Raw genomic sequence first — 7,681 nt, 5'->3', positions numbered from 1 at the left:
TGGATAAAATTTAAAATTTTGTGATCATCAATTTTGCTTGCAAATGTGATCTTTTAAATCTAATAAAAGGGTGAAATTCTAATGCATAATGTGACCTTCAGACAAGTAACAGTACCCATGACCTTTGGATAGCAAAGAACATGTTTATTTAAAAGTTACTCGTGTTTCATAAGATGATATGATTATCCCTATATTTGTTAGTACATATCATAACTTTTTCCTCCATTATGTGAATTTCCTGTCTTTTGAGATCTTTGAAAATATTGAATATTCTTACCAGAATTATCCAAATAGGCATGAAGAACATGTTTCAGGATTAAATGGATATGAATCATATCTATCAGTACAGATAATATACACCTGTGAAAATTAGCCTGGCAAGTGTAATGCCAGCACAAAATACTGTTCTCAGTTTTAGTTACATTGACTATGTGTATTTCAGATAAGGTATCAAGGCAAACTTCGTAGTTTTTTTATAAATTCACAAATGACTGCTTTATGAAATGGCTGAAGATGATAAACTTGGTTTATAATTGGCTAAGATTACTGTGAGTCACTCTACATACTTAGGAATTTTTCCTAAATAACATCATTATTAAAAATAACTATAAATTTGTTAAAATTAAATAACTTGTATGTATATTACATTTAATAAGGAAAATAACGAATAGTATATTTTGTATCATTATATCAGTTATTAGTATTCTTTTCTCATGTTTTTAATTTTATTTCTTCATTTTCTTTGTCATATTACAAGGAAATATGTTTCATTAGAGCACTTCCATACATATGCTTTTATTGATTTATCCTACTTCATGTGTAGTGGAAATGTTCACTGTTGTCTAGTTGATTATCAGTTTTGTTCACTTCCATAAACAAACAACTAGAAGACCAGGGAATTCAGAAGATCAAGCCTTGTTGAGAAACAAATTAGTAGCTTTATACATTTGGGATGTGAGAAGCTTGAGACTGGAAATCATTTAAACAAATGCTGATTGTGATAACTAATAGGGCCTCGGTTTTCTTTCCTTCCAATATTGGATCTATCTAGATGATAATCAAGTATTTTCCTACTTTCTCTGGACAGCCTTCTGAGAATAAGAATACACTCTATCAGGGAGCCTGCCTTAGTTTTTCCTTCCTGCTAGTCTTCTAATAAGTCCTCCTTCTCCTCCTCCTCATCCTCATCCTCCTCCTCCTCATCCTCCTCCTCATCATCATCATCATCATCTCTCTCTCTCTCTCTCTCTCTCTCTCTCTCTCTCTCTCTCTCTCTCTCTCTCTCTCTCTCTCTCTCTCTGTCTCTCTCTGTCTCTCTCTGTTTCTCTCTCTCTTTTCCCCTCTGGCTCTCTGTCTGTTTCTGTCTGTCTCTGTCTCTCTCTTTCTCTCTCTGTTTGTGTGTGTGTTTGTATGGATGTGTAGGTGAAGATAAGCTTGGTTTTTTAATGGGATGCATGTGTAATGAGTTTTCATATAGGTAGGTGATCATATGTATAGGTATATGTACATGTGTGTGCATGTACACACCACAGATTAATGTTGGGTACCTAGGATAAATCTATGCTTTATTTACTGAAGCATGGTTTGACTTGTCTAGCCTTCTCCCTGGGGTTACCAGTCTCAAACTTTCTAGAGTATAGGTATGCAGGCACACTCTGTCACAACTGGATACCTGAGATATGAACTGTTGTCCTCCCATTTGTTTATCAAGTGCTGTATCCACTCAACTATTTCCCAGCATCTATTATTTAACAAAAGATTATTAGGAATTGGCTTTTATTTCCGTTATCTCTTTTTCAACAAGCACATTATTGGCAAATATAAACGTGTTGATAATTTTCAAATTTTACTTAATTGCTTTTAAATCTAAATTTTCAACGTTTTTCCCTTTACCCATTTTCCTCCCTCCCAGATACCCATTCCCTTCTATATTTCTGCTCTTCTACAAGTGTGTTCCTCCGTCCACCACCTGCTGAGCTTCCCCATCCTTAACTCCCCTTCTCTGTGACATCTATTAAACCTTCATAGGTCAAGGGATTGTCCTTTCTTTGATTCCTGACAAGGACATTCTCAGCTACAGATACAGCCAAAGCAATGAGAACTCCTTGGTTGGTGGCTTAGTCTCTTGGGGGAGGGTGGTTTGGTTGATATTGTTCCTCTTTTAAGATTGCAAACCCCTTTTGCCCCTACAGTCCTTTCTCTAACTTCTCCATTGTGCACCCCCACCCTCAATGCAATGGTTGGATGTGAGAATCTGGGTCTGTATTTTAAGGCTCTCGCAGGGCCTCTCAGGAGACAGCTATATCAGTCTCCTTTCAGCAAGTAATTTTTAGCATCCATAATAAGGTCAGGATTTGGTGACCTTATTGCTATCTTGGTTGAATCCCAGAGAGGGTCAGTCTCTGGATGGCCTTTCCTTCAGTCTCTGTCATGCACTGTGTCTCCATATTTGCTCCAGTAAGTATTTTCTTCTCCTTTCTAAGAAGGACTGAAGCACCCACACTTTGGTCTTCTTTCTTTAGCTACATGTGACCTGTAAATTGTATTTAGGGTATTAGAGCTTTTGCGCTATTATCCACTTATCAATGAGTTCATACAATATGTGTTCTGTTGTGTTTGGGTTACTTAACTTAGTATTATATTTTCTAGTTTCATTCATTTGGCTAAGAATTCATGAATTCATTGTTTTTAATAGCTGAGCGGTATTTCATTGTGTAAATTCACCACAATTTTTTGAATTAATTTCTCTGTTGAATGGCATCTGGTTTATTTCCTTCTCCTGCCTAATTTAAGTAAGGCTGCTATGAACATAGTGGCACCATGTGTTCTTATCACATGTTGGAACATCTTCTGGGTACATGCCAAGGAGTGGTATAACTGGGTCCTTAGGTAATATTATTTCCAATCTTCAAAGAACCAAAAGACCAGATTGGTTTGATCCAAAAGCTGTTGACTTTTAAATGTTTATTTTCTGTCAGTCCACTTTGTTGAAAGTGTTTCTATATGAGTTTTCTCTTGTAGATTTTAATCACAGCCTTACATTTTTTGCAAATAGAGATCATTTAAGTTCTTCCTATTCTATTCTTATTCCTGGTGGTATGAAAACTGTGGCAGTACTCTGTATATCAGTACATATGGTTTGAAAACAGGATTATTATATGGTCTAGCTGTTTTAATCCTGGATAAATACTGAAGTGACCCTAAGTCCTACTACTGACACACTGAAATTTTTGCAATTCATGTTTTTTTTTTTTCTGTAATATTCACAAGTGCTAGGAAATGTAGCCATTTCTTTCCTTTATGAACTTAGTAGATAAAATGTATTGTGTGTGTATATTTATAAGTATATTTATATACTTGATGGAATTTTAGTCAACTAAAAGTTAAAATCATGGCAAATGGAGGAAAATGGATGGAAGGAGAAATTGTTATGCTGGTAAAGTAACACAGATTTGAAAAGAAGGAATTCACATAGGTTATCTCTCATGTGGATTTGAGGTAATTATATATTTTCATTAATGTGTGTGATATGGTAGTAGTTCATTAAAATACAGATTTATTTTATTCTCAAGCAGAAAAATAGAAAACCATTAACAGAATACACATCACAGAGGAGTGCATAGTAATTACTATATCTATGCTGTGATAAACCACCATTACCAAAGCAAATGAATGAAGGGTAGATTTCTTTGGCTTATAATTCCAAAAGTATAAAATTTCATCACAGTGCCACATCTTGGCGCCTAGTCATCTGGAGTACATCTAGAGCTCCAGAACTCCTTCATCATCCAGACCTATCTTGACTCCCAGGAGGTCTGTCATAAATAGGATCACAGATGAGATAACTTCTGCCACAGTACCTGGCCTATCTGGGACCCCAAGGGACCCAGTGGAGGTAGACCCTATCAGCCGTGCCCAGGTAGAGACACATTTTCCTCAGATAAAGAACATACCATAGGAAATATTGACAAAACAGTCAAAGAAAGTACAAAGTGCAAAATGTAGCTAACCTAAATCATCCTGGAATTTCAGGACACAATGAAAAGACCAAATCTAAGAATAATTAGAAGAGAGGAGAGAGAAGATTGCCAATGCAATGGACCAGGAAATATTTTCAAAAAAATTATAGAAGAAAGATTTCCTAATCTAAAATGATGGTCATATATACAAGAAGCCTACAGAACACAAAATAATTTGAAGAGAAAAAATAGTCCTCCTGCATATAGTAGTCAAAATATTAAATGCACAGGATACAGAAAGAATGCTAAAAGTTGTAAGGGAAAAAGAACAAGTAACATTATGAAGGAAGGCATCAGAATTATACTAGAATTCTCCACATAGAATGTGTCATGAAGACCCTAATAGAACACGAATGCCAGCCCTGGTTAATATATCCAACAAAACTCTGAATCACCATAGATGTGGAAATCAAGATATTCTATAATAAAAAAAAATTAAACAATACATTTTCAATAATCCAGCCCGTATGGAGGAAAACAGAAGGAAAGCGGCAACACAATATGTGAAAGTAAACAAATGAAAAATCAAGAAATTACATCAAACTCATATATTCTTTAATGGAGCACTCTGAATAACATGGTCTCTGTGCAATTGCTTACAGTTTAGTATGACCATATTATACGTAGTACCATTGAGATGCCAGGCAGCAGGGCATCAATTGAATTATATGTGCACAGCTTGAATAGCTGTGCTCATCTAGACTATCACTTCATTTCTGGTTTCAGCAACCCAGATCTGATTGCAAATGAAACCAAAACATTTTAGATAAATAGACTAAAGTCTATATCTGATTTGCTGAACAAGCTTGTACTCTTGGACTTCTAACCAGAGTGGACAACCTTGTTGAAATGGGGAAACTTGCAAGGACATATCCAAGTACGTAGAATATCTTGGGTTTCATGGGATAAAACTAAAGCCTTTTTGGCCTTAAGTACAGAGTCTCTTATATCAGGAGTCGTAGGGGTAGTGTCAGAAAGAGTAGGGCAAAAGGGAAATAAGAAAGCCTGTTTAACAAAAGGAAAAATTGTCAGATTAATTTATTCAATGTTGAACTGTTAGGCAATTCCTTGTGACCAGAAACATCCCCAAACCCACACAAATTCCATTCATTCTCAGAATAGCCATATGTTTGGAAACTTCTTTGAGAACAGGCAGCAATAGTACAGTATATCTATTAGTCTGTTAGGCATTCCTTCTGTAATTTCAATTTTATTATCAGCTACATAAGAATTGGAATGAAAGGTGGATATTTCACTATGTTTGACTTCAAGCCTGAAGACACCTTAAATGAGTTTAACACTCTGGGACCATGTGTAAGTGCAGAAGGAGGTCGGATGCGACTTAAGAATGTTTTTCTAGTCACCCAGATTAAAGGTGGAAAGTTTAAACCTCCCTTAGTTATCCTAAAATTCATCTGATGTGCCCAAATGCATAAAGGGATGAATTGAGGATGCATGAAATAATGCTGCAAAGTATGAGGCAGTATTATTCAAAATATGTCTAATGCCACTTTTTAAGGGAAAAAATGTGTGTTTCATTAGGTCAATGGCAGTGGTTATATTACCCTTGTACAGGTGGGTAATCTCTAAGGCTTTTTTAGGTTTATTTTTTGTTTGTTTTTTTTTTGTTGTTGTTTTTTCAAGTTCTTCTCATAAAATGAATAAGAGCAGAATCCCCAACTTCCTTTTCCCACTCATTCCCTCACCTACTTTCTCCTCCTCATCCACAATTACTCTCCTTCCCTTAAAAAGAGAGCAGTCCCCCAGTGCTGTCAAGAGAACATGACATAACAAGATGCAAGGAGACTAGACATAAACCATTTATCAAGGCTGGATTAAGAAAATGGTCCCACAAACCGGCAAAAGAATTACAGACATTGCCACCCCCAACAAAACACTCAAGACAAACAGCCACGGCATGTGTGCAGAGGGCAAACTGCAGACACACAGGGGACCCGATGTTCCATTTGGAACATTTATTTTTCTTTATTCAATATATTTTAATTTATGTTTCAAATGATTTCCCCTTTCCTGGCTGCACACTCCCCGAAATTCCCATAAACCCTCTTGACTTTAACACTTTCCCCATACACCCCTTCCCACTTCTCTAATTCTGGTATTGCCCTACAATTCTGTCCTGAGCATTTCCAGAACCATGAGCCACTCCTCTTTAACTCGTGAACAAAATTTGATATGTGGATTATGTCTTGGGTATTTCAAGTATCAAGGTTATTATTCGCTAATCAGTAAGTGCATACCATGATTTATCTTTTGAGAATAGGTTGCCTCACTTAGTATGATGGTCTCCAGCTGAATCCATTTGTCTAAGAATTTCATGACTTCATTGTTTCTAAAGGCTGTATACTAGCATTCCATTGTGTGAATATATCACATTTTTTTTATCCATTCATCTATGGACGGACATCTGGATTCTTTCCTGTTTCTGGCTCTTATAAATAGGTCTGCTATGAATATAGTGGAGCATGTGTCCTTATTTTATGCTGGGGAATCCTCTGGGCATATGCCGAAGAGTGGTATAGCAGGGTCCTTCAGAAGTGTCATGCCCAGTTTTCAGAGGAACTGCCAGACTGATTTCCAGATTGGTTGTACCAGCTTGCAACCCCTCCAACGGTGGAGGAGCATTCCTCTTTCTCCTCATCCTCACCAACACCTGCTGTCTCCTGAGATTTTAATCGTATCCATTCTGACTGGTGTGAGGTGAAATCTCAGGGTTGTTTTGATTTAAATTGCCCTAATGACTAACAATGTTGAACATTTTTTAGGAGTCTTCCTATTCATTCTCAGTTCTTGAGGTTAAAATTCTTTGTTTAGCTCTGTACCCCATTTTTTAATACGATTATTTGTATTTCTGGGGTCTACCTTCTTGAGTTCTTTGTATATATTGGATATTAGCTCTATGTTAGATGAGGGGTTGGTGAAGATTTTTTCCCAATTTCTTGGTTGCCGATTTATCTTCTTGATGCTGTCCTTTGCCTGACAGAAACTATTTTTAAATTTATGAGGTCCCATTTGTCAATTCCTGATCTTAGAGCATAAGCATTTGGTGTTCTGTTCAGGAACTTTTCCCCTGAACTGATGTCCTCAAGGGTATTCCTAAGTTTGTTTTTTTTTTTTTTTTTTCTATTAATTTCAGTGTGACTGGCTTTACCTGGAGGTCCTTGATCCACTTGGAGTTGAGCTTAGTACAAGGATATAAGGATGGATCAAATCACATTCTCTGCATGCTGACCTCCAATTGATTCAGCACCTTTTGTTGAAAAGGCTATCTATTTCAACTGGGATCAAGTGAACATAGGTATGTGGGTTCATTTCTGGCCCTTCAATCCTATTGTATTGATCCACTTGCCTGTCAGAGTTCCAATACAATGCATTTTCTTAACACTAATGCTCTGTAGAATTGCTTGAGGTCATGGACACTGATTACCCAGAATTTCTTTTGTTGTTGAGAATAGTTTTAGCTATCCTGGGTTCTTTGTTATTGCAGATGTATTTGAGAATTGCTCTTTTTAACCCTATGAAGAACTGGGTTGGAATTTGGATATGAATTGCATTGAATCTGTAGATTGCTTTTGGCAAGATGGCCATTTTAACTATATTAATCCTGCCAATCCATGAGCATGGTATATTTTTCCATTTTCTGC

Source organism: Apodemus sylvaticus, chromosome Y (assembly GCF_947179515.1).
Source record: "Apodemus sylvaticus chromosome Y, mApoSyl1.1, whole genome shotgun sequence".
In the NCBI taxonomy this organism is placed as follows: domain Eukaryota; kingdom Metazoa; phylum Chordata; class Mammalia; order Rodentia; family Muridae; genus Apodemus; species Apodemus sylvaticus.
Note: the sequence above shows the minus strand (reverse complement) of the source record.